Below are 27,366 nucleotides of genomic sequence, written 5' to 3'. Positions count from 1 at the left end.
TTTAGATCTCTTTCAGGTTCCACAATATCACACCCTGTGTAAATGCAGCTTAGATTTGTAAAAGAATCAAGAGATACCTTGTGCAGATTTCTGGATTTCTTTTTTCTCTGTGTATGTCTCCCCTCCCCAGTATTCTGTTTCATAAATTTCAGCTACCTCAGTAGCCCCAAATCCTTCTGATCTGTTTCTCTGCCCAGCAATACTGTTGCTCTGCATTTATCTCCAGTTCTCTATGGCTCAGTTTAGAAAGTATCCCCAGATGGGAGGCTGAGGTAGGTATGGATTCCACCTGGCATGTGTTCCTTTTTTTAAGGATCACAGCTCTGCACTATCTGTGAATGACAATACCATTTTATTGCTATTTATGTAAGATAAAGTCAACACCTGCTATTCTGTATTGACTATAATCACAATTTCTCTCCTTTCTCTGTAAAAACAAATAGTTACCTTTGCATTGTGGCCTATTATTTTTAAAGCACTTTCATACATTATCTCATCTTATTCTCAAAGAGTTATCAAGTGAATTAGCACTAGTGATGATAATCAGGAAAGAAGGGAATTTTTAAGTTCCGTATTTCTGATAAGGATAATAAGCTTCAAGGAGAGTAAGTAATTTTAGCCTAAACTATATGGATTAATGTCCAGTTTTCTAATTTTTATTTTGGTACTCTGTCCATTGAGAAATGCTCTCTCAAGGGAAGACAAAACTCTTTGCTCTTTATGTTTTCTGGGTTTATTATTTATGTATTTTGTTTAAGCATATGCTTTCCTTTCACAAGTTATAATTTATCAGAAATATAGAGACGTTTTATCATGTTTTCCCTTAGGCTTTTCCTTTTCTGGTTTTGCTTCTTTCACACATTCTGAGACACTCATAGCCATTTATGTCTATTTTTATGGCTGACTGTATTAGAAAATTATATGAAAACATGAATGACCACTAGTTTTATTGTAATTACAATTTTGATATGGATACTAAAAATACCAGCATAATTTCAGATATCTGTAATGTAACTATTATGTCCAGAGAAAAACATTTCATACCTATTCTGATTATAAACTTACCACAGTTGTAATTTAGTATTTATACCATATTTGACTTCAAGCCTCCTAAGGCAGGTAAAGGCTACCTGTCTTGTTTAACCACTGGTCCTCACTACAATATCTGGTTTATAATAGATGTTCATTAAATATTTATTGAAAGAGTGAACCATGCATGCTAATTAGTTTTTAATGGAAACTTTGCATTTCATTCTAAGGATTACAATTTAACAGGGTTATGACAAATTGGATAAAATAAAGGGAAGAATGGCCTGGGTGAGGAAGGATATACAACTAATGGTTGAAATTAGAGATATTAAACTGAAAAGAGGTCCCTCAGAAGGAAAATAATGACTGCTTTAAAATATTTCAGGTTATCGTCTGTAAGTTGGGTGGTAGATTTTTTCTGTGTGCTTCACAGAAAACCATTAGGCCTAATGGGTGGTGTTTAGAGAGGTAAATTTTCAACTCAGTGTAAGTCAGAATTCTCCAGATAAACGTATACAGTTGGAATCAAGGACTTACGAATATAGGGGGACCCATCCATGCTTTTTCTTGGTTCTAGAGACCGAATTTGTCAAGTTGGGGAACATAGAAGGAATTTCTTTATCATCTTGGAAAACAGATCAATTGAGCTTTCAATTTAACCCCTAATTAAATTTATAAAAATATGATTCCATCACTCAACAAATGTTTATTGAGCTCCTAGTATGTACAAACCTCCAGGATGTAATTTACATTATAAAGAGGGTTTATTTTCAAACTCACTTCACAAAGAATTCAGAAATTCTTTTCCCATCCCCTTATTTGGAATTGTGGCTTCCTTTGAGAGATATTTCTTCTAGAAATGTTTGATGCAAGTAAGAACATGCACGTGCACACACACACACACACACACAAAGCCACAAATAGCAGAAAAAAAGGGACAAAGAAGTCTCAACAACAACTGTTGACTTGGCATGTTCTTTGTAGAGAATTAATGTAATTATATTTTCAAAGGATTGTCACATTTCAGACAATAAATTATTAGGGAAAAAGATAGTTGAAACAGAACTCCTGGAAAGCATAAAACACTTAGGTAAAGAAGGACTGCTTCTCTTGGCTTATGCTGAGAACAATCCACAAATCATATTTTGGATCAGTTTTCAAAATATAATCTTTCTAAAAGTTTTCTATCCCCTGGTATGCTTTGCAAACAATTTATGGGGGAATCAAATTGCCCCTTTAACTGCCAGTAACAAATATGCTGCATAATTTAATACAAAATTACCTATATGTTTGAAAATAATGACACTAGGAAATGTGAACTTTCCCAGCCTCACCAGCTGATGAGTATACATGAGGTCATATACATGCCTAAATTAATAAGAAAGCTGATTATCCTCATCTACTAATCATGCATGTACTTTGCTTCCTGCAAAGACTCTGGATTCATACATGCTAGTCTCCAAGGGTCCATCACATGTTCTGAAGTAAACACACATGTCCAGAAATAACTGGACAATGCCAAAACTGCTCTGCATGGCATAGTTGTTCCTTGCTGCTGTGGCCACTGTCCAAGCCTGGGGGTCCTCAGATGTAGAATGCTCTGCCACTTCATCTTGCCCCTGCTTTAGGCAGCACAGCTTATCCCCTGATGACTGCTCCAGTTCCACCAGTCATAGAGCGTATGCTTGCCGCTCTCCGGGTGTGGTGGGAACGTTCGCTGCTATGTGCTAGCAGATCCAGCATCTCCTATCTGATGGCTGCCTCCCCTCTGCCAGCAAAGCAGACTCTGTCATTCTTCTTGATGTAGCAGGCCCTGGCATGACTTATTTTCCACTTTAGACTGTGGTCGTTGGTTTTGTTGCTCTGCTAGGAGGAGACATTCTCTTTTAGTGGTTTGGAGTCCCAAGGGATCCCGAAAACTGTGTGGCAGTTATAGAGGAGATTATAGAAGAAAGCTCTCTCTTTTGTGAAGTTCAAACTCAGTGTTTCTTGGGCACCGGTGTGTGACAGAGTTCAGCAAATCTAGCCTTTTAGTATGCTTTTAGGCTTCCCTCTCCGTAACATGTGAATTTGCATGCAAGGGCTGGGGCCAGCATCAGATTTTTACAAAAGCTGTCACACGGTACTCAGAATCACTATTCCCTGCTGATAATGGAGGTCTTATAACTAGGTCAAGTCGTAGTTCCAGGATCCATGATTCTCCAGGAATAGATTTTCCGTAGGAGTATTCTCACTCCCCATTAAATTGATGCTGTTTTGTTTTGTCCTGTTTATAATCCCCCAAATGCTCAGTTATGTCTGAATGTCCAGGAGTAAACACAGTATAGATGTACATGGTAAGGCAGGACACAGGACGCAGTAACATGTTTGGAAGAATCTCTGAAGTTTGGAAAACATTGCTAGAGTACTTGATTTTCCTGGTGCACATTTCAGAAATAATCTGTAAAGCATAAATAAAGCTCAAAGGAGCGATAGATTTCACACTGGAATAGTGGAAAAGTCAAACAATCAGGACTCACTCTATAAAAGTAACCATACACTGATGTTACATTTTTTTCATCCTTTTAGACAATCTGCAGTGTTTCCTCATTACTTTCTAAAGCAAGTACTAATTGGGTGAAGAAACAGCTGTTTCCTATTCTCTGTGACTCTCATAATACGCTCACTCTTTGGGAAGATAATCTTGGACCCACTGACTCTCTATACCACGTGTGAATCATGGCGCTAGGTCGGAATCTGATCTTCCACCAAATGATTTTCCTGCGTAAAATTCGGACACACTGAATCTTGATAACACCCTTTTTAAAATAAAACTTGTATTCGTTATTGGGAGATTTTATGAGTGAAATTAAAGTTTGGATCCATCCAGTCTCTCTCTCTCAGTCCTCTGGAACATGAATGACTGTGATGAGCAGAATCCTCATGCTAACTGGCAAGGCATGAACAAGGTGAGTAGAAACAAAAACTTTTGTTATGAGAAGCCACTGAGATGGGGGTGTGCTTGTTAGTGCACAGCCTAGCCTCTGCTGATTAGTACGCTCATTAATGTAAATTAAAAAGCTACTTTCTTGGTGTATGATCCCGTTTAAATTACAATCATTTATTGAAATTCTCTGTGCATAAGGAATAGCACTAGGTATTTATCTAGGATGCAGATATAAAAATTAGCAAGACTCCTTGCTCTCTTTAAGAATTTATTCCCATGAGAGGGTCATCCTTAATAGTAGGGCACAGGTCATGTTATGCTGGGCAATTGGATTCTGTATGATGGTGAAGTCAGCATAAAAATTATCAAGAGGCAGAGTATTCACTCGTGTGTGTGTGTGTGTGTGTGTGTGTGTGTGTGTGTGTGTTGGGGAAGGAGGTGGTGTTTTTCTAGAAATCAACTCCCTACGTACAAAGTATAGCAAATACAAAATCAAATGGTCCAATATCCAAGGTGCTGAAACCAAAGCAACAAAGTAGGAAGTAGCAGAGGACACTACTAAGTGTTGGATATCTCCCTGGGCAACATGATGCCAGTAAAGGATCCCCAGGGCAAGGGGAAGGCTGAGGATACATAGATGAGACTCTCAGTTGCTTCAACTTGCAATATTGAGGTTCAGTGAAAATGTAAGTGTAAAAAGAGATCTGAGGTGGGGACCAGAGATCCAGAAAAAAGGACAATCAGAAGCATCTTCCATAAACAGGTGAGTGTTCCATAGGGAAGCTGCAGCCCAAACTCACAGAAGCAGTACTCCAGGCGAAGAGAGATCACAGGCCCATGTGGTGACTGGGCATCCAGTCAGATCCCTACAATACGTGACACTAATATGAAAAACGGAGGTTCTGTCTTGGTACTGCCACTTCTTTGTTATGCATGTTACATAGCGTCTATGTGCTTTAATGCCTTAACATGTACAATAAGAATAACTTAATTGCTCCTTCCTCATAATTGTATATGAGCAATAAGTGAATAACCCTATACATTTTATGATAGTGTCTGGCAGATAATATATGCTTCACACATGAAAAGATACTCAGCATCACTAATCATCAGGGAAATGCAAATTGAACCACAATGAGAAATCACCTTATACCTGTCAGAATGGCTTGTCGTCAAAAAGGCAAGAAATAACAAGAGTTTGCAAGGATGTGGAGAAAAGGGAACCCTCCTACACTGTTTGGGGATTGTATATTGGCACAGCCACTTTGGAAAACAATATGAGGGTTCCTCAAAAAATTAAAACTAGAACTAACAGATGATCCAGCAACTCCATTCCTGGGTATATATTCGAAGAAAACGAAAACACTAATTTGAAATCATACATGCACCCTAATGTTCATAGCAGCACTATTTATAATAGCCAAGATATGCAAGCAGCCTAAATGTCCATCAACAGATGACTGGATAAAGATGTGGTGTGTATATATATGTATTATATGTATAATATATATATATATACACACACATACATACATACACACACGCACGCACACACACACACACATACACACACACACAAATAAAATATTTCTCGGCCATAAAAAAGAATGACATTTTGCTATTTGCAACAACATGGATGGACCTGGAGGGTATTATGCTTAGTGAAATAAGTCAGAGAAAGCCAAATAGTGTATATTTTCACTTATGTGTGGAATCTAAAAAATAAAACAAATTAGTGAATATATCAAAGCAGAAACAGACTCACAGATACAGAGAACAAACTATTGGTTATCAAAAGGGAGAGGGTTGGGGGAAGGAGAAAAATAGGTAAAAGAGATTAAAAGGTACAAACCATTAGGTATAAAATAAATTAGATAGAAGGATATAATGTACAGCACAAGGAATATAACCAATATTTTATAATAATCTCATATAATCTATAATATACTGAATCACTAATAATTAGCAAAAATAAACTATCATTTTTTATTACGGCTATCATTATGTGATTCTCCTTTCCCTGGAGTTTCATGCAGTGAGTGTACTGGTTAACAAAATTTGGGTGATTCCACTAAAAATAAACATGTAAAATAATACTGAAGCTTGGCTGACTTATTGGAACCAACATGCAATGTTAAGCCTAGTAATTAAATAATTATTTTTTCTTTATTTGCTGTGGTGTCTAGTTTTATTATTTTGGTTATATGAAAGTCTAATTTTGACTTTCATACGAGGACTTTAGCAAATCTCTCTAAAGGGAAAAGAAAAGCTTTTGGTGATGCCATTACCAACAGTTGCTTTTTCTGATTTTTATTCCTTCCTTTATAATCCATAATACTTTTTTTTTAATTCATTCAGTACAATTTGGTTAAAATTCTTTTTCCTTCTTCCCACTTGCTCCCAAAAATGCCTTTGCTATTAAACTCATTTTGTAAATGTGGTATATTGGTATGAGTTTCCTTCACAGTTTTTATGATGCTGACACCAGCAAAAGCTAAGAGGAGATTGAAACTCTTGGGGCTTTATGTGACTTTGATGATAGATATTTTTAAGGCTCTCTTTTCTGCTGTCTGAATTTGAGCAGTGTAGCATTCCCCACCCCACCCCCAATGTATAAAATAACTTTCCTGCAATGTTAAGGAAAGAAGCAATGATTAGAAAGATTAAGCAGACACCCTGGCTCTGCGATAGGAAGGCCTAAGGAAAACAAAACGCACAACTTAAATTTAGCAAGGATATTTCAGGGCTCTTGAATGTTTTTGTCAATGATTATTTGGATAATAAATACTTTATTTTCTCTTATAACAAAGCCAGGTCGGCTTCTGAGTTAGATAGTGTGGTAAACAATGAAGAAGAATTTTTAAACATTTTTTGCTTTCTTAAGGATTGTAAAAAGGAAAATGACATATACATCTTTGCATATATTTAGTCTGAAGCCATACTACAGAAGGCTAGTATTTGGAGTAATAAGGGATTCCTAGAAAAGGAGGAAGACCAGGAGAGAATTATGGTGAAGAGGTAGGCTAACTAATTTATGCAATAAGGAAACCATAATATTTAGCAATGACACTCATATTTTCAAAACTGTATTCCTCTTATGCCTATCCTCTCTCTTCTTTCTGAATATTAGTCATGTACATTTGTTTATGTGCTGATTTAAAATTCTTTCGTTTATTTACAAGAATCCCCCTCCCCTCCCCCACCTTTTCCCTACCCACCCAGTCCACTCGGATGTATTGCATGCCTGTGAATTATACCCCAAGTGTGACAGACGATGACTATTTAGAGGATGCCAAGTAGCGGTTGCCCTAGCAACAATAACCAGGGGATGCTTCTCAGAACTTCTGCCTGCTCTCTTCCTCCATCATTTTCCCTGTTATGAGAGTTAGATAACATGGTTACCGGAATTGGTTGAAGCTGCTTCCTACTCCCCGACCCAGCATAGTGAAAGAGAGAAGGCTTAGAAATGTCTGCTTTTTACTTACTATCGAGGGAAATTCAGCATGTCTATGCCGTCAAGACTGAAAAGAGGGGCACTCTTAGGAAGAAAAGAGCTGGGTGCTCTCATACTAATAAGTGCTCGATGGTGGGAGAATTGATTGTCAGAACTGCTACTGCGAACCACTTGTGAGGAATGAAAAAAACCATTGTTGAATTTCCACACGTGGGCTAAAAGAACAGTATGTAAATTGGATTGCAAGATGCTATGGTCTGTGAGTGGAAATTTCTGGTTTGTTCTGAATCTGATATAGCAGATTTAATTTTACTTTCTTTGTCAAATGAAGAAAATCTAAAAAAAAAAAAAAAGGGAGTGTAATCTAGACAGCAAGATGGAAAACTTTTTTCAATTACCTATGACTTCATTGATATTTGCATCTCCTCTCCTAAATAAATATTCAGGTTAAAGCAGACAATGAAGTTTAAGGAAAATTCTGTTTGCTAAGAAAAGCAGAGTGGATTTTGTGAAGCAAAAGGAGCTTAAGCTTCAGGGTCTCCCACTTGCAAAGGCCCCTTTGAAGGCCCTGTATCTCAATTTGCATTTGTACATATATTACTTTTATTCCTAAAAAGCCACTCCCTGATTGTATACTCTTTAAGATACATAAATTCTGCATCCACTCCTCAAGAGAGGGGGAAATAGAAGTGATTTATTTGTACCATTTTTTATGACATTCAGATTTCTAGTCTTGTATTTCTGTTTTGAGTACTCATGTCTGTTTTTCCCTTTTTCTCTCTTGCTTTGGGGATATTATAGAGCTTTCATGGATCTCAAGTTTGCATATGTTTAAGCAACAATAACAAAAATAATGTAGTTTGTATGCATCAGTGTTCTTTCAAAACCATTTAATAAAACTATGAGTAGAAAATGAAGTGGTCACTAATAGAAGATAAATAGAACACATTGAGTTATTTTAAAATAGTTAATTTATCTGTGAACTGTGTTATTGGGAATGTATTCTATGTTTTTTTGGGGGGAAACATTAGATTTCTGACTGGGAGTTTTTGTATAATCTTAAGAATAAATATAATTAAATAAATGTTTAATGCAGATTTCTTTGGAATTTCTTTTCCATATATTTGAATGAATAGTTTTCATCACGTATATGCCAGTAATATTTGAAGATTCTGTCCCTCAATACCTTAGGGGTTTACTTAAATAAACAGTATTTTATAAATAATACAGTTGAAACTTTCAGTAATTATTTAAACCCAGTAGTTTATGGTAACTCTGGAAGAATTTGGAAAGGTATAGTGAGACTGTAAAGTCCTTGTTCTCCTACTAATTACATTTATCACCATTTAACTTTGATAGAAATACCCAGTTCCTCTTTGAGATAGATGTATTCTCTGAAAGGCCTTTGTTTTAATTTTATATCCCAAGAGCATAGCACCTTGAATCTAACAGAGTCTACCATATATTATTTTAATTGGACTTGATATAATCAATACATTTCTCAAGAACTTTATTCTTGGACCCTGTAGCTTATAGGCTAGTAATATGAATTGCACAGTTGAGACACTATGAGGAATTTTCATTTTTCTAAAAACATTTACATATTTAAAAACACAATGTATTTGCATAATTCAAAATTTACAAGATACAAAAGGAAATATGTTTATTGGAAAAACTCTCCCTACTATTCCACACTCAGAGCTATTTTGGGCATATACAAACAAAAATATGCACCCTTTTTCTTAGCATAGTATGTAAACTGTATGGTCTTAATTATTTTCACTTAATACTCTTATAGATTGACCAGTATCTGCAAGCAAACAAAAAACTGTGTTCTCCTTCTGTTTTATGGCTACATTGCATTCTAATTTATATATGTAGTATAACTTATTAAACTGCTATTTCATTGATGGATGCTTAGATATTTTCCAATCTTGCTTACTAAAAACCCATTACAATAAATAACTTTGTACGTGACACCATTTTGCACAAATGAGAAAGTATGTATAGCCCATAGTGCTATTTCTGAAATGAGGGTCAAAAGTTATGTTTTTTTCTATATTGATAAATATTGCCAAATTACTTTCCATACAAGATGGATTGATTGACATTCATGATCAAAATACCTTTTTTTCACTCTTACCTATACTATGTGCTATCACACTTTTCAGTCTTTATCATTAAGGTGGGTAAAAAACACTATCACTGTAGCTTTAATTTATATTTTTTGTTTTTTGAGTTTAGAATTTCTTTTCATATGTTTAAGAACATTCAAATTTATTTTCGCTTTATCATAACCTTGTTTTTATCTCCTTCTTTGCATTCAATACATGTGTAGTTATGTGTAGTTATTTTATTCATTTATTTGTGTCTTTGGTCATCATTTGTCTCTTCAGTTGTTGTATAGGCTTCTTGATGGTCAGTATTTGGCTTTCTTGTTCATCATTGACTTGTCAGTTCCCAGCACAACACCTTCCTTAGCAGACATTCAGTAAATATTTGTTGAACAAAAGATTTAAGGGCGTAACATGAGGCCACCAGGAGGCCTTCAGGGGGCTGCCACAGAGCTCTGCACTTGCTTCTGTGCCCAGTTACCTCTGAGTATCCTAAAACAAGTGTATCCTTTACTATTTTTTGAAAGCTTGCTGAGCTATTTGAGATGGAATTTAAAAACAGAGCTCTTAGACTTGTGCTTCCTTGTGGATTCTCCAGAATATCTAAATTGCAGTCATGGTTTAGTTTTCCATAACGGAGAGGGCTCTCTATTGAAAATTCTAGGTTCACTTAATTTTCAATACTATCATAGAAAGGAAAACAAAGATGAATCTAGGAAACAGAGAAAGAATAAATACATTTCTTTACAGACCCCAATGGGACCTACTGGGAACTGAAAAACTTTACTGTTAAATGGTACACAAATTTTGCTACACTGAACTTTATCACTGCCTAAAAATGTAGAGTTTTCAGGAATGTAATTATTTTAAAAATTAACTATCAATTAAAATATTGGATTCCAGTCATAAAATGGATAATGGTTTTAAACTCTTTCCACAGAAGTACGTACCCTGTACTGTGTGAATTCTCTCAGCAATTACAGATGCATAGGAATTGTTGAAATGTAAGGTAGTTTTATATTGTATTTGCATGAGTAACACCAAAAAATTGATACATTGTACTGCATTTTTGAGCAGAATTCAACAAATAGTGTCTTGATTTTTTTTCTCTCATTTGAATATTAAAGATTCCAGTGTAAAGAACAGGTAGTTTCAGGGTCTGCCTAGTTCTGCTAATCATATTAGATTCCTAGAAGCCTAGAAATAAGTCTTTGTTTTCCTCTGCAGTGCACTGGAGTTATAAATCTTAGTAAGACCCAAAGCTTACTCTGTAGGATGTGTTTGAGCTGAGTGGGTTTAAAGGGCTTTATCAATTATATAAAAATCTGGCTTTATTTGGATCAGGGCCACACCTCTGAGATGTTGTCATGTTAACTAATTTTGGGGTTTGCAGTGGGGAAACCAAAGAAAGGAGGTTGGAGATCTCTGTAGTTGGGAGGGAAGGATATCTGACTCCAGGGGAAAGTAGAAGGGTCTTACAAAATGGCTTGGGCAGAAAAGAGCCAGCGTAGGGAATGTATTTCAGGGGACATGTTACTTTATAACCAATTTTAAGTTTATTTTTCTGCAGTGTAAATTTTGATGCAATCCTTAAGACTTCTGTTCAATTTGTTAAACCAACACAATCTCAAGTAAACTGTTGTAGGGAAGACAAAGTACGTATCCATGGGTATAGATCCAAGTCTTGGGATGAACCTTAATGGGCAGAACAGGCTCAGCAAAGAGATCCAAAAATGGGATGGACAGAGGCAATAGCTGAAGAACCCTGGCCGTGTAGTCAATACTGAGTGGTGACAAGTGAGAGTCTTGATGTATAAGTGCATCCGTGTTGTGGGGGCCTCAACAGCCGAAATGGTGCATGGACTTCCTGTGTTCATGAGGGTGGGACTTGGATTATAGGTAAACAGTAACAAGTAAGCTCAGAAGACTGTGAAAATTGGGGGATATACAAATGGCTTAGAGAAATTACTTATGGATATTTGTTACAAATCTTCAGTGTAGTTCAGGAGTGGTTCTTGCCTCATATTTCAGCCCTTGCATTGTGCACTTTTTAACATTCATGGCTATACATTAGTGTACATTAGTATCTTCTCCCTGACAAGATTATAAACTCCTTGAAAATATGTGGATTAATTCATTTACATCATGTTTATCTCTCATAGTATCTAATATGGTACTGAGCCAACATTGTGTTCAGAATATATTTATTAAATGGAAAATTTATTGGACATTTTATATAGCCTATAGTCTCAAATGACTGTAATCACATAAAATGGGATCTTAAATATGTTTTCTTTCTCTTTCCTTTTTGGAATGTGGACTTTTTTTTTTTTTTTTTACTTTTGATGAATTTGCTTTTTCCCTTTCATTACCATATTCACTGCACTTTGAATATCTTACGCTCCTTTAGTAACACCTGATTTTTAGGGTTCCTTGTAAAGAAAAGATAACTGAGCCAAATTCTTCTCTTATGCTAAAATAAAATGAACAGTTAATTCTCATCTCAAATGCATACTCATATTTCAGGCATAATTCATGAATGCTTAAGTCCATATGTCAGGGGGCTGTCCAGCTATTTATACAAACATGAAGTACAAACATGTTTTGAAGCTCTGAGCAGACCTGTGACCAGCTGATACTTCTACAAAAAAATCTTTTTTTTTCTCCAAAGGATCTTATTTTCCAAGTTTTATAAGTTTAACTTATATAAGTATTCTCAGTTATGTAAGTTAAACTTTCTTTTTATGACTATGAAAGCCTACAGATGAACAAGTGTCAGGACAGCAGTGAATAAATAACACACATCACACCCCTTTCTGGGTGGGAAGGACTGAGAAGGGGAGGAGAGGAAGAGGAAGCAATTGGTGCCCCAATCCCAGGTGCACAGTCCCCTCTCTGATGGCAGTGGCGAGTGTGGTGAGCAATCCTGTCTGCTCCAGCCCCTGAGTTAAGAAAACAAATCACCCACAGGATGGTGCTTTTCCAGTCTATTTCAGGAATAATACAAGCTCTTCCAGTCAGGCTGGGCATTTCTGGTGGCTACATCATGGTTTTGAATAGTGCATTCCCAGGATTGGTAGTTCAGAAAAGTTCTTCTCAATAAAATATTTAAAATGGGGGATGGGGTGGTGTAGTAGTTGTTTCCTCTGTTGCTCCTCCTGCTTATGCATGGCACGTTCCCAGAGACCGTGCAGCTGACGCACAGCAGACTTTTAGTTTTTGTTCAGGTCTGGTTTTGATCTGCAGTGTTCAGGGATGAGCAATTCCTTTCAAGTTATTTGCAAACCTTGTCAAAGCTTGATTGCAGCATGACATTGATGACAGACTGATTATTACTTGTCTCAGAACGCAGTGTAAGAACATATTGGCTTTCATGCAAACATCCAGCTTGTCATTAGCGTACAGTGCAAATGGCAGCGGTTTTATACCGGGAGCACAGCAAAAAGAGGCGTCTCTTTCTATTGGTCCTAGAAGGATTTCAACAAAATTTTAAGGACAATCTTTGTGAAGTGAAATTCCTACAGTAAGACAAATATTCTAGCTTTGAAATTTCCTTGGTTATCTTGAGGGACGTTTATTCCAGTAGGCTAGACAGAAAAAATAAAGACATATAAAATAATATTAAAATATAAATAACTTTATTTTTCTAGTAAGGCAAATCTACTGAAGTTTAGAAGTGAATTCAGTTTCAAAGTTCTGCTTACTTAGGAACACTAAATGCTAACTGAGTTTTGATAATTTCTTAGTATCTTGAGCCAGATCCACCCAGATGAATAAATTAGCTACTTGAGATGTGAATTAGACTTGCAAGAGGTACTTTCCCTTTTAAACCACAGGAACTCAATTGTATTAAAGAAGCATATGTATTGTGAAATCCTTTCCAGGGATTAAAACCTCTATAATTTCAATTATATTCAAGAGTCACAAAATTTACCTACATGTCTACTTAATACTTAGGAAAAAGTTACTGGTTGGCAACCAATGATATCAACAATCAGAATCTTTTATTACCTCCTGATATATGTTCCTTTTGCTCTTTCTTGCTTTTTTAGGTAGAAAAGTTAGGGGATGATCCCCTTCAGCCACAGCTATATTCACAAAAGAAATAACCACCTCATTTTCTTTTAAAAATATTAACTCTGTGAGGAGAGGATTTATTTAAAGTTAATTGGAACTTTTAATTAAAAATATATGTACATGGCAAAATTTAAATAAAATGTGTAAAAGGATATTTAATGAAAGATAAACCTTTCTCTCCCTGCAGATTCCCAATATTTTATCCCAAGGAGCAATTACTGATACACATATATGTGTTTATTGTCGCCCATTTTTTACATAAATTGAAATAAAGCTTAACGTAGTATTATCATCTGTGTTTTATTCTCTTGGCAATATTGGAAGCTATGGAGATAGGACTTCAGGCAGTCCTGAATTTCTATCTTACTTGGGATGGTCAGAGCCCAGAGATGACAGGGATTGAAGTTTGATTCATGTAAGTCTGATATATTTGCTCATGAATGTCCTTGAACTGGTCCATGTTAGCCCACAGATGTCTAAAAGAGGCAGAGGTAATTTAAAACTCTGACACATTTGAGTTTCAGTTTGTGGCAGTCAATTCTGAGCTACAAAGAATAAAGGACACTCCCCCCTCACCCTGAGCAGTACCTCAGCTGACCTTTCTCTGATCCAAAATGATCACTACTGTCCTCAGCCAGCTCAATCACCAACATCCACAGAAGGGAAACTTGAAGGACAGGGGGGCTTGTATTTCCAACATGGAGAGCGAGGCTGAACCTCTAGCTATGAGCAACTGGCTTAATGTAATTAAAATCTCACTTCTGATACCTAAATGAAAGACCTAATATACTCTGCCCATTGGAGTCTTATGAGTCACCTTCATCTCTGTAATAATTCAGATGCTATACTTCTAAACCAGTTTCTTCCCTAACCAAGAGTATAAGATAGAGGCTTCCAGTTCAGGGTGGTGTACTCAAGATAATATCTAACTCATTATATTTCTAAACCCTATTAAAATAAGAAAAAACTATTCAAAAATCATAAATATACTTATAGCTTGAAAATAATAAACTATAAGCCAGACTGGATTCTTTCTGAAATCAGAATTACATGGTTTTACATTGATGGAGGTGATGGTTAATTTTGTGTATCAAATTGGCTGGGCCATAGGGTGCCCAGATATTTGGTCAAACATTATTCTAGGTATTTCTATGTTTTTTGGGGTGACTTTAACATTGAAATTGGTAAACTGTGAATAAAGTAAATTGCCCTCTATAACGTAAGTGAGCCTCATCCAATCAGCCTAAGTAGAACAAAAGACCAGCCTCCCGCAAGCAAGAGAGATTCTGCAGAAAGAGGATTTGGACTTGAACTGAAACATCACCTACGCTTGATTTCTGCCTGCTAGCCCACCCAGAAGATTTTGGACTTGCCAGTGTCCATGACTGCAGAAGCCAATTCCTTAGAATAAATGTCTTTATATATCTATATATCTATAACTATATATAAATATATGTGTATACACTCACACACACACACACACACACACACTTATCCTATTGGTTCTGTTTCCTGGAGAACTTTGGCTAATAAAAATGATCAAAGCAGAGTTAGCAGCTGTCTTAAACACGCACAGTTGAAGTTATACTTAAAGTAAGCTGTTTTTTTTTTCCTTTAAAGTTAAGAAAAGGTTTTAAGTATTGACTTGGCAGATAGAGAATAAAATGGACAATAATATCAAAGTTCAGATTTGGTAATCAAAATGATAGATTAAAAGTATGCTTACAGTCCAACTGACATAGTCAACTGTGTGTGTGTGTGTGTGTGTGTGTGTGTGTGTGTGTGTAATTGCTTATTTATCTGAGTATCCATCTACTATTTATTTATCATCTATGTAAAAAGCTAACATTTGAGGGCTTACTATGCCGGGTGCTGTATTTAATACATTACATTAGATTATTCCATTTAATTCTCACAACTACCCTATAAAGTAGTACTATTATTATGTTTATTTAACATATGAAGATAAATTTTAATATAGTGAACTAAATATTTAACATAGTGAATAATTTTTTCAGGCTCACATAGCTTGTCTCGACTCAGGTTTCTGACACTAATGCCTAGAATTATTTGATCAAAATTATGCAGCCACTAAATGAAGGAGCTAAAATTTGAGCTGAGGCCATCAGAGATTGTGCTGTTAAATCACCATGCTCCATGAAGAATGTTACAAAAATTACATGGGGCCAGCATATCTTTGATAGCAAACCCTGATTAGGACATTATGATGAAAGAAAATTACAAGCCAAAATTTCCTATGCACTCTTTCACAAAAAATCTTAGACAAAATATTGGCAAACTGAATCAATCAATCAATATATCTATCTACCTACCTACCTATCTAACTACCTATCTATTTATCTATTATCTATTTATCTACCTAGCTACCTAGCTATCTGGTAAATAATAACATAGTGTTGTTCATCAGAGGATTAAAAAGTTGATTTTTAATATTAAAAAATCAATCAGTGTAATTCACTACACTAACACCATAAAGGAGAAAACAATGTGATCATCTAAATCCATTTAGAAAAAACATTCAGTAAAATTCAATATCCATTCATGGCAAAAACTTAGCAAATTAGAAGTGGAATGGAATCTTATTAATCTAATAAAATATATCCAGAAAAGTGAACCTATTACATAGTAGCAAGTATTGTTGTCTTTTCTCTAGAGGTGGAAAACAATTGTCACCATTTTAAATTTTATTCAGCATTATACCGGAGGGCCTACCAAATGCAATAAGGCAAGAAAATAAGTGAAAGAGATAGAGATTGAAAATAAAGCTTTAAATTGTCATTATTCAAAGAAGTCATAACTATGTACTTAGAAAATCCAAAAGAATCTACAAAACATTAGAATTAATGTCAATTTTGTAACTCACTGGATATGTAATCAATATATAAAAATTAATTGCCTTTCTATAAATTAGCAGCAAATATTGAAAAAGAAATGGATAAATACCATTTATAATAACACAAAGAAAACCTTCAGATATTCATAAATAATTCCTATGGAATATATCCAAGTTCTCTACACTGTAAATAGCAAGACAACGTTGAGAAAAAAGATTTAATCCAGTAATTGGGGAGGTAGAACATGTTCTTACATTGGAAGACTCAATATTAAGATGTACGTTCTGAAATTGATCTAGATACTCAAAGTTATCTCAACAAATAACAGAAGGATATTTTATTTTTCTTTTTTTAGTGGGAGAGGGGTGACTGGCCTACTGATACTAAAATGTATGGAAATGCAGAGAGCCCAGAACGGCATAGCAATTTTTAAAAGAGAACAAACTGGCTGAATACTAACAGAGATCAAGTCTTATTATAAAGATGTAATGATTAAAACAGTGTGGTGTTGGTGTAAAAGTAAACAAATAGACCAGGAGACCAAAATATGGTATCCAGAAACTGACCCATATATATGATCACTTGATTTGTCACAAAGATGACACAGCAATTCTGTGTGGAAAAGATAGTTGTTTCAATAAAGGATCGAATCAATTGGATATCTATTTGAAAAATAAATTTATCTGTACCCTTCCTCATTCCATTCACAGAATTTAATTTGAAATGGATTTTATTCATAAATATAAAAGGCCAAATAAAAACAATTCCAGAAGAAATCATAGGAGAATACCTTTATTATGTTGTGGAAGAAGGATTTTTTAAATTGGATGAGATTATTAACTATAAAAGAAAAGATTAATAAATTGGACTTCTTTTAAATTAGTTAATTCTGTTCATTAAAATATAGCATTGATAGTGTGGAAAGTCAAACTAACAAATGGGAGAAAATAATAATTTATTTTATATATACAAAATCAAACAATCCATATGCAAGATGTATAAAGAATGCCAACAAATCACTGAGAAAGAAAATTTTTAATTAGCAGAGTACTTGGTCACTTAAACAAGAGAGGATATGAGAGAATACCCAAATGATCAGTGAGCACATGAAAAGGTAGTCAGAATCTTTAGTTATCAGCTAAATGCAAATTTCAGCCACAGTGAAATAACTTATCTCAAGCAGAATGACTAAAATTTTGAAAGACTGAAAATATCAAGTGTTAGTAAAGATAAGAATCAAATAGAATTCTCAGTATTAATTAAGAATATTTTTAAGACTTAATTAAGAATTAATTGAGCTAATATTCCAATTGGTAATCACTTTGTTGGAAAATTGTTCAGTAGTATCTACCAAAGCTAAATATACAGAAAACCAACTCTGTTGAGTGATATACACAATAGAAATAAATGCTTATGGCAACAAAAAGCATGTACAGTAATATTTTCTGGCTTTATTCATAGTGACCCCAGACAGGAAACAACCCAATTATCCATAAGCAGAAAAAGAAATAAACACATGATGGTTTATTTATGTAATGGAATATTTAGCATCCGTGAGCACAGAAGATTTTAGCACATAAAATTACAGTGCACACTGGTAATGCAGAAGGAAAGAAATTGCTTGATAGAAGTGAGAGAGTCAGCAGGAAGGGTTAGAAGGAATTGGAATTCTAATTTTTCATTTGCATAGCAGAGAGTAAATAGACATTTTCTAATATTGATGCATCAATAAGAGTGAGATGTAAGAATATTATTTAGGGTAATAACTAGAAAAGACTAAAAACAACTGATTGAGTGGGAATTGTAATCCTTTATTTCTTGTTTTTAAACAATATGTATGTATTGTTTTGTAAGGAGCATTTTAAATTTGTAAAACGTATTTCCTATTCGAGCTTACTGCATATGAATTAAAAGCTGCAGGACTCCGATTTCGCTAATGTTGATGCAGATACAACAGGACAGCCATTAAAAATAAAGCAGAAGCCAAAACCTGTCCAAGTCAAGACTTCAAATAGGCCACAGCTGAAACTCTTCTCACCTACCAGCCTCAATAAAGACCATTCCCTGGAACCTTACACAAACAAGCATATGCATTAGTCAGTGCGTGAGATTCAGTGGAGAGGACTTGGCAGAAAGACAAAAAAGAGTCTCCAAACTTCTTTGGAAAGTGTTTTGCCACTTATCCTAAAGCTATAGCTCTGCCAACTGGAGTCAGTGGGCTATTATAAATTTATATATGCATTTAATCTGCCTGGAGAATTTTTTTACTTATATGGTACATCAACATTTCAAAACAACCTTTTAAGATACAGAATCTTCCAAGAGGAAGGCTCTTTATATGTGAAAGGCAGCTTTCCTTCTGAGGGACAGCAATGACTAGTTTGTTTGAGTACAAAACTGACAGTTGGGAAAGTCTGAAATATAATTCTGGCTTTTCTACTCCCTTAGGTTGGCCATACAGAATAAACACGAACCTGTTAAGCAAGCAGAATTTTGGAGGAAGTACATATACATATTAATGAACAGCTAGAAACTCTACTGTAATTAAGGTTAGAGAAAGCCCTTGACCGCTATCTGAGTGACCATGTCTGATTGGGTTTGGATGGAAACCACTGGCAAAATTAGCCCACAGACTTCATGAGGCTTTACAAAACGAATGAGAATGAGATAAAAGGATTCTGTAAAAACAAACAAACAAACAAACAAAAAAACCCCACAATTCTCTGAAATTGTTTTGCATTTATAATCTGAAAAGAAAGGCATTTAAAATATTGCAAATGAGTGATTTGTTGAAATTAGTGAAAATTAAAGAAAGAATTAATAAAATAATGAAATAATGCTGTAGCCTGAAAGAAAAATTCTTATAAAAATCCATTTTGTTGCATTCTGTTAGAGGAATCTTATCTTTTGATAAGTCTGCTCTATAGATAATATCCTCGAACAGGATATCGCCTTTAGCCTTTGGCATCTCAGAGAGATTGTGACCACTAGTTGCTGGTTGAGGTACACTCTGCAAATAGTATGACAAGTTATTTATGGAGCATATTTGCAGTCCTTTTAAGTTGACTTGCTGTAAGGGATCAAAATTCACCATAGAGTTTGAGAAAAGTTACTTCAGACTGTATCTGATGGAAAAAGGGAAATCAAACAAAAGGACCCAAAATCTCAACAGCAAGCAACTGAGGGATTGCAGGATTAAATAGAGGATATGGTTAAGTGGATAGAGATGTCAGCAGAACGATTCCAATATTAGGGAGACCCCTTTCAAATGGGCCATCTAAATCCTGGCTTGGGAATTGATGGGATTATGAAATTGATTAATCAGATAATGAGATTATTTGACAGGGATTCGAACTTCTCCAAAATGGAAGCCTAGTCTCTTAAGGGATGGTTAGCAAATTCAGTCCTGAGCCAAATTTTTGAAGTGGGCTAAGATATTGGAACAGGAAATGAAAAATAATTAAAGTAATCATGTATGATTTTACTAGTTCTAAAGCCCATACCTTAAATAAGTATACCTGTGACCATTTCAAAAATGCTGAAGTTAAATATCATAACTTTATTGAGGAAATGTAACAACTTAGAGAATCTTTATAACTTGTAGGAAAGTTAATGATGATGATTAATCATGTTGTAGAACTTGCTCATACAAGGATGATTCCAAGCTCTTTATTGTTCTTTTATTGTGTCCATTGCAAGAGGATTTGGTAGAACATTAATACCAGGTTTGAAATATTTTATCCATCTGTGGGGTGTTACCTGATCTAAAATACCTTGGGCTGTGTTGGAGTATGTTTATGATTCATTTTTAAATTAATTTACATTGTAGGATTACCCTAGGCCAAGATTTTCAATTTCCATCTTTCTGATGACTTCCAGTCTCTGAGATCTAACTAGTGAGCCTCCGACCATCCATTAAACTATTAGCATCTGCACTTAGATATCTCAGAGGAGTGACTTCAGATTCCTGATGTCCAAACTGAACTCACATTTTGTTCAAACCTTGTCCTGTTCCTAAATTTCTTATCTTAGGGGCTTAGGCAGCCACTTTCTGACTACTTGGAGAACATCCTCCTCTCCTACACCACCTTTCCCACCTTATCTACATTCTTTTCTGTGACATGGGGGGACTATAATGATTAAATGGGAAATTAAACACTCCATTCACTTTGAAGAGTTCTGACAAACTCTTTTATTAGACATACACACACATATGCATTTACCAACATACAGACACACATAGTGTATTTAGTGAAAGAAAAGTAACCAAAATACCATTCATTAGCATGATCAAATTTCAGAAGTGCTGTGGGCACGAGAAGTCTTTCAAGGAAAATTCTAACTTGAGGAGGATGGAAGTCTTTACAGGGTTTTAGCAAGAGAGGATCAGGGGAAGTTCAACTAACTTACAGAGAAAAGTTAAGCAAAGATGGTTCTCAGAAGAGGCAAGAACTTCTCTTGGGGAGGAAGAACTGGAGATTAACATTGTGTACAAAAGGGAGTGAGCAAGAACATCACAGGGACAATGACATGTAAGCGCCACTGTGGAGAAGTCCCTCATCCCTTCACCATTTCCCAGTTTCAAAGAAGAGAATAATAAAAATAAAGGAATCCTGAATAACCTCTGTATTAAAATACAACTAGCAAGCTCACGATGTCCGCTTCTGCTGTTGTATTTCCAGTGTTTCTGATTTGAAGTCTTCCTTGATTGCAGCCCTTACTAAACAGGATATGCTTGTATTTATGTAAATATATTTAAATTGCTTAAATATATCTATTTATATCAAAGAATCATGTTTCAAAAACATCTCCATAACCTACCTTTCAACAGAAGCATGAAGTAGTAATTCAAAAAGTATATTTTTATGAATTTTTATAAGTGTTTTGGTATTTATTAACAAAGCCCTCTAATATATCATTGTACCTCTCATTCTAAGTGTAAAGGTGGAAATCAAGCAATGTCTTACATGATTTCATTATTTTAAGAAAAGATATCTGAAAGATCCTACTCCCTTTACTTTTATTTAAAATGCATTTCTGGTGGGAGTGGGATTAAGTTAAAGAATTCCAGAATTGGTATTAGCAAAGCTGGTATACATACTCAAAAAAAGACATCTAAACGAAAGGAATAATATATAACATGCTGAAACAACTGCAGTAAGAAAGGGGAAACACAACTAATATGGAAACTCCTCGACAATATCAATACTGATGTTAAGAGAGATTTCAACCAAAAACTAGGATCTAGAATTGAATGAGATACACTGAAAAATAATAAAGAAATCATGAGTAAGTTAAAAATGTTGTCAGGTTAAATATCTGATAAAATAAACATGGTACTGGGTTGTGTGTAGTAGATAGAGGGGTTAAAAGAAGAAAAATAGGAAAAAAGTGTTTAATAGACTTGCCATAGATTTTAAGTGAAATCAAATATTGTATCTAAGCAGAAAATCTGGAATATTAATATTGAAAGCAAAAAGAGAAAAGATTTAAGAGTAGAACTATGGTTTTCTGTCTGTCCAACGTGCCTTCCATTTCTGATCTCTTTCTTAGTTGTCAGATCTCAAGCCCTTTCTTCCAGTTACACTCTTCTCACAGTCTAAAGTTTTGTGGAATACCAGCAGACTTTGGAGAGTCCTCTCTAGCTGCTTCATCTTATAACATTTCAGCAGGTATACATTTTCTAACACATGAGACTGAAATTTCTCTAAGATGAGCCACATGTAAGTGAGGATGATTTCTTGGCATCCAGATCACTGAGCTAAGAGAGGAGTCATTCATTCAACTTTGGAAAGAGTATCACAAAAGTGATAATTATGTTCTTCTTAGCACATCAGATTGGGGGCATGTGATGGTGTTTTGTCCTATATTGAAGACACTAACTTTGATCCTTTGACTAAGCCCTCTAATACATGCTTGTACCTCTCATTCTAAGTCCAAAAGTGGAACTAAAGCAAGGTCTTATATGATTTCTTTATTTTAAAAAAAAGACATCTGAAAATCCTACTCCCTCTTATTTTATTTAAAATGTGTTTCTGGTGGGTACATCTGCTAGGTTTATCCAAAGTGAAATTGCTATTTTTCTCTTAGCGATTAAGAAGTGATTTGTGGTGAGATTCTTTGAGACTCTGAAATGTCCTTTATTTTTTAAATTAAAGTATAGTCAATTTACAATGTTATATCAATTTCTGGTGTATAGCATAATGTTTCAGTCATACATATACATGCATATATTCATTTGTCATATTATTTTCCACTGTAGATGTCTACAAGAGTGCTATACAGAAAAAACTTGTTTATTTTATATATAGTGGTTAGTATCTGCAAATATAGAACTCCCAATTTATCCTTCCACCTCTTTTCCCCTCTGGCAACCATAAGTTTGTTTTCTATGTCTGTGAGTCTGCTTCTGTTTTGTAAATAATTTCATTTGTGTCTTTTTTTCCTTAGATTCCACATATGCATGATATCATTTTTTTCTTTTTCTGGCTCATTCCATTTAGAACGATGATTTCCATGTCCATCCATGTTGCTGCAGATGGTATTTTTAAATTCTTTTTTGTGGCTGAGTAGTATTCCATTGTATAAATATACCGTAACTTCTTTATACAGTCATCTGTTGATGGACATTTAGCTTGTTTCCATGTCTTAGCTATTGTAAATAGTGCTGCTATGAACATTGGGGTGCATGTATCTTTTCAAATTAAAGTTCACTCTGGATATATGCCCAGGAGTGGGATTGCTGGATCATATGGCAAGTCTATTTTTGGTTTTTAGGGAGACTTAGCAACTTCAAGGGCCAAACTGTTTTCCATAATGGCTGCACCAAATTACATTCCCACCAACAGTGTAGGAGGGTTCCCTTTTCTCCACACCTTCTCCAGCATTTATCATTTGTGGACTTTTTAATGACGGCCATTCTGACTGGTGTGAGGTGATACCTCATTGTAGTTTCAATTTGTGAAATTTCCTCTTTTTTAACCCATCTTTCACACATTATTTTAGCATCCATTAATTATCAAAGATTGGTTATTAACATTATCATTATATATTTATTAGTTGGTATTCTACTGTAAAGAAAAGTATTCTACTGTAAGGAAAAGGCTAGGTTCCAGGACATCTGAACCAGCCCTCTTGCTTTCTCCTCCTCCCTTCCTTCCTTCTTTCCTTCCTTCCTTCCCAACCCCCCACTCCTTTCTTATTTCAGTATTTTATTCAATGAGTTAATTATCATTATGTATTTTGAGCTCAAAATAGTCAGACTTGGTTCCTATAAGTCCTTCATCCTCCTGATACATTCACATTTTTTTAATTGAAGTACAGTTGATTTATAATGTTGTGTTAGTTTCTGATGTATAGAATAGTGATTCAGTCTTACATATATATTTTTTATATTCTTTTTCATTATAGGTTATTGCAAGGTGTTGAATATAGTTTCCTGTGCTATACTGAAGGACCTTGTTGTTTGCCTATTTCATACACAGTAGTTTTCATATACTAATCCCAAGCTCCTAATTTATCCCTCCCCCTGCCCCTTCGGTAACCGTAAGTTTGTTTTCCATGTTTGTGAATATGTTTCTATTTTGTAAATAAGTTCATTTGTCTCATTTTTTTTAGATTCCACACATAAGTGATATCATGTGGTATTTGTCTTTCTCACTTTCAGATCACTTTTGAGCATTCCCCTATTTTCTGGGCACAAAGATATCCTTAGAAGGATTTCTCTTTGGCTAAGATCTCCTGGAACCCAGCCTGTCCTCACACTTGGAGTTAAAGGGGGTTAGGTTCTTCTGGGTCTTCACCATCCCCTTCCTCCTTGATTTTGTGCGGAGTCTAGCCAGGAGATTCTGAATCAGCCCCTTATGTATCCATTGATATGAAATCAGTTATACTCAGTCTGGCATAGTCCTTAAAGAACCTGGAAGGTTTTTGACAGCTCTTTTAATTTCTGTAGGCCATGCAGACTTCAGTCATTTCCATGATCTCCCAGCCTTTGCCATGGATGTCAAAGATGAAGGCATTTGGACAACCTTGCTCACAATAGCCCTCCTACTAGAAGCCCATCAATCACTTCATGGCTATCTGGTGGGCCATTTTATTTAAGTGACCATTAATTTAAAAAAAAAGTTGCTTTCTTTATTATTTAGGATCCTAGCAAGGCACTGCCATTTGTCTCAGATGGTTCACATGAAAAGTTTTAAATAAAAGAATAATGTACAGAGTTGTGAGCAGGGATAAGAGAGCAAACAGGAGTTGGTGAGGGACCCAAATTCCAGCAATATTAGGGAGACTTAGCCACTTCAAGGGCCAAATGAATAGAAGAAGGACACAGAATTATGGTGGACCACTGGAGTGAGGACCATGGAGGGAAACATTCATTATATAGCGCAGCTACCGCCACACTTGTGGCACCAAAGCAGGAAGAAAAGGGAGAGTAAGTGCAGATTTCTCTCTCTTCCTACTCTCTTCTCCTGCTGATGCTCTCATTGGTCAAACCTAAGTGAAGGTAACCCTGGAGGAGAGCCAAGGACATAGACAGGCGTCAATGTCCTTGCAGCCACGGAGAGTGCAAGGACCTGGCAGCTCATAACAGTCACCTGTAGGAGCACTGTATTAGGGGTCTCCAGTCAAACAGGACCAATAAAATCCATCTATCTATCTATCTATCTATCTATCTATCTATCTATCTATCTATCTATCTAGGAGAATTAGTTATGTAAATTGGCTGACATGATTATGGAGGCCCAGAGGTCTCACAATCTGCCGTCTGCAAGCTGGAGAGCCAGGAAGGCTGGTGTAATTCCATTCAAGTCTAAATCGGCCTGAAATTGGGAAAAGTTGGAAGGCCTGATGGTGTATGTCCCCGTCTAAGTCTGGAGTACCAGTGTCTGAGAGCAGGGGGAGATGATACAGGAGGTAGATGTCACAGCTCAAGCAGAGAAGTGAAATCACTTTCCTCCACTTTTTGTTGTGTTTGGGCCCCTCAGTGGATTGAATGATGTCCACCTGCATTGGGGAGCCCATCTCTCTGCTTTACTCAGTCTACTGATTCAAAAGCTGATCTCTTCCTGAAGCACCCTCCTAGACACTCCTAGACACACCTAGACATAAAACATTACCAGCTATCTGGGCATCCCCTAACACAGTCAAGTTGACACAGAAAATTAACCATCACAAGCACAGAGAGGTCAGAGAGGGGAGGGAAATGGGTTCTAAGGGCAAAGTCACAAGAGCCAGGGCACACGCTCAGAAATATTTTCTTTGCCATCAGCGGGGAGCTTGGTGCAATTTATTCTTTAGCAAGCTTGTAGATGCCGAATTTACCATTCTTACTGCTTCAAAAATGCACTTTTAATTTGGCGCAAAAGATTCTTCCATTCACAAGTGGTGTCATATTTACTTTATTAGAAGGAGCTTGTACCTTTCTGCTGCTCTTGAAAAATCCAATTTGTTGTTCCACTGAGAGAAAGCGTGTCAGGTGCATGGGTGGATAAGGCAGTCATAAACAAGAATGCATTCGGCTCACACAGTCTAACCCTGTTAGAAGCTGTCAGTTAGGGTATTTTCAGGGGGATTGAAGTTTGTTATGAGAGAACAAAAGAGCGAAAGTCATACTACATAATAAAAATGGAAATTAGTTTAAATTCTCAGCTCCATTTCCTGAGCCAATGAACATAAAGTTCATGTTTTGCACATCTGTTTGCTGAGATGGATCTATAGTTATGTCAGGGTAAACTAAAATCAACCCCAAATAGGTTTCTAGGGTCATCCTCTAAGCTGAAAATACGTATCTCGGTCTCTCTGTGGGCAGATTTGGGGACGTACTCCTTGGGGGTTTTGTGCATGTTGTGATTTCCTCATTTTTACAAGAACTGTAAAATTACAGTATTTTCCCATTATATTTTCCCTTTTAAACTTGGCAAGCAAGCTGCACTGATCTGGTGCCAACATTACATCCATGAGATACTTAAGGCCAAATGTCTGCATTTTAGAAAACTTAATTATAAGGAAAAGAAGAATTTATAAAAAGCCTGCTACTGATAGAAATGTTTTCATTAAATATATTTTCATCTAATTGTGAACCAAAGCAGTTTTCTTTTTTTTTTTTTTTCTTTTTCTTTTCCTAAATCGTTTTGCTGCTGTGTTTACAGCCTGGTGCTGTAGCGCTGTGCTAGCCAAGGAGAGGGCGACTAAGAAGCAGACGTGACCAGACACAAAGGTGATAAAGGCTTGTCTCATTTGAATGTTCAACCAGAACGGAATGCAAATAGCAAGCAGCGCATGACAAAAGTAAATTAGATCTTGAAAATCCTTCCTTTAATAATCTTAGATGATGCTGGCAGCTCAGGTAAGGCTTTTCTACGAATATAGGATTTTTAGCTCAGCAAAATCGCCTTAAAAGTCAGATAAGGGGTAATATAGTTTTGTCCCTTCAATAGAAATGACATTTCTTCCTTTTCCACACTGGCTTTTAAATGCACAAACACATACTATATTTTTCTGATGGTTTCTCATTCTTATATTTTTTAATTATATACTCTCATAGCAAATGTTTTTAGTAGCTACTATGATAGCATCCTGACCTGGGCACTGGAAGCTCAAAGGTCAACATGATACAGAACGTCCTTTCTGGACAGTCACAAGTTGCCTGGAGGAGATATACACGGAGACAAACAGCCCAGGACAACATGGGGAAATGACCTAATACAAGTTCAATACTGTGTTGTTGGAGCACCAGCAAGGGAGCAACTAGTCCTGCCTCTCTAAATTAAGGAGTTTGTCGAAAAAACATGTATCAGAACTAGGCTGTGAAGGAATTTGTCAGACATGATAGAGGGAAATACTTTCCTGGTGGAGGGAACAAAATATTCAGAAACACAGAGTCCTATGATGATAAAGTTCCTTCTACTT

The 27,366-nt window shown here is 35.7% G+C and overlaps 2 long non-coding RNA genes across 2 annotated transcripts in view; both read left to right on the top strand.

Moving 5' to 3' along the window:
* Positions 1-27,366, top strand: part of LOC116278381 (uncharacterized) — a 194,904-nt gene that overhangs the window by 60,603 nt on the left and 106,935 nt on the right. The gene's annotated exons all lie outside the window — the stretch shown is intronic.
* On the top strand, positions 38-26,674 carry LOC140699470 (uncharacterized). Its single transcript, XR_012077683.1, has 3 exons — positions 38-272; positions 3,598-3,977; positions 26,607-26,674. It is a non-coding gene; the product is annotated as an uncharacterized lncRNA (long non-coding RNA).

The sequence above is a fragment of the Vicugna pacos genome, chromosome 1, assembly GCF_048564905.1.
Source record: "Vicugna pacos chromosome 1, VicPac4, whole genome shotgun sequence".
NCBI lineage: Eukaryota > Metazoa > Chordata > Mammalia > Artiodactyla > Camelidae > Vicugna > Vicugna pacos.
Note: the sequence above shows the minus strand (reverse complement) of the source record. Positions and strands in the feature narration are given on the sequence as shown.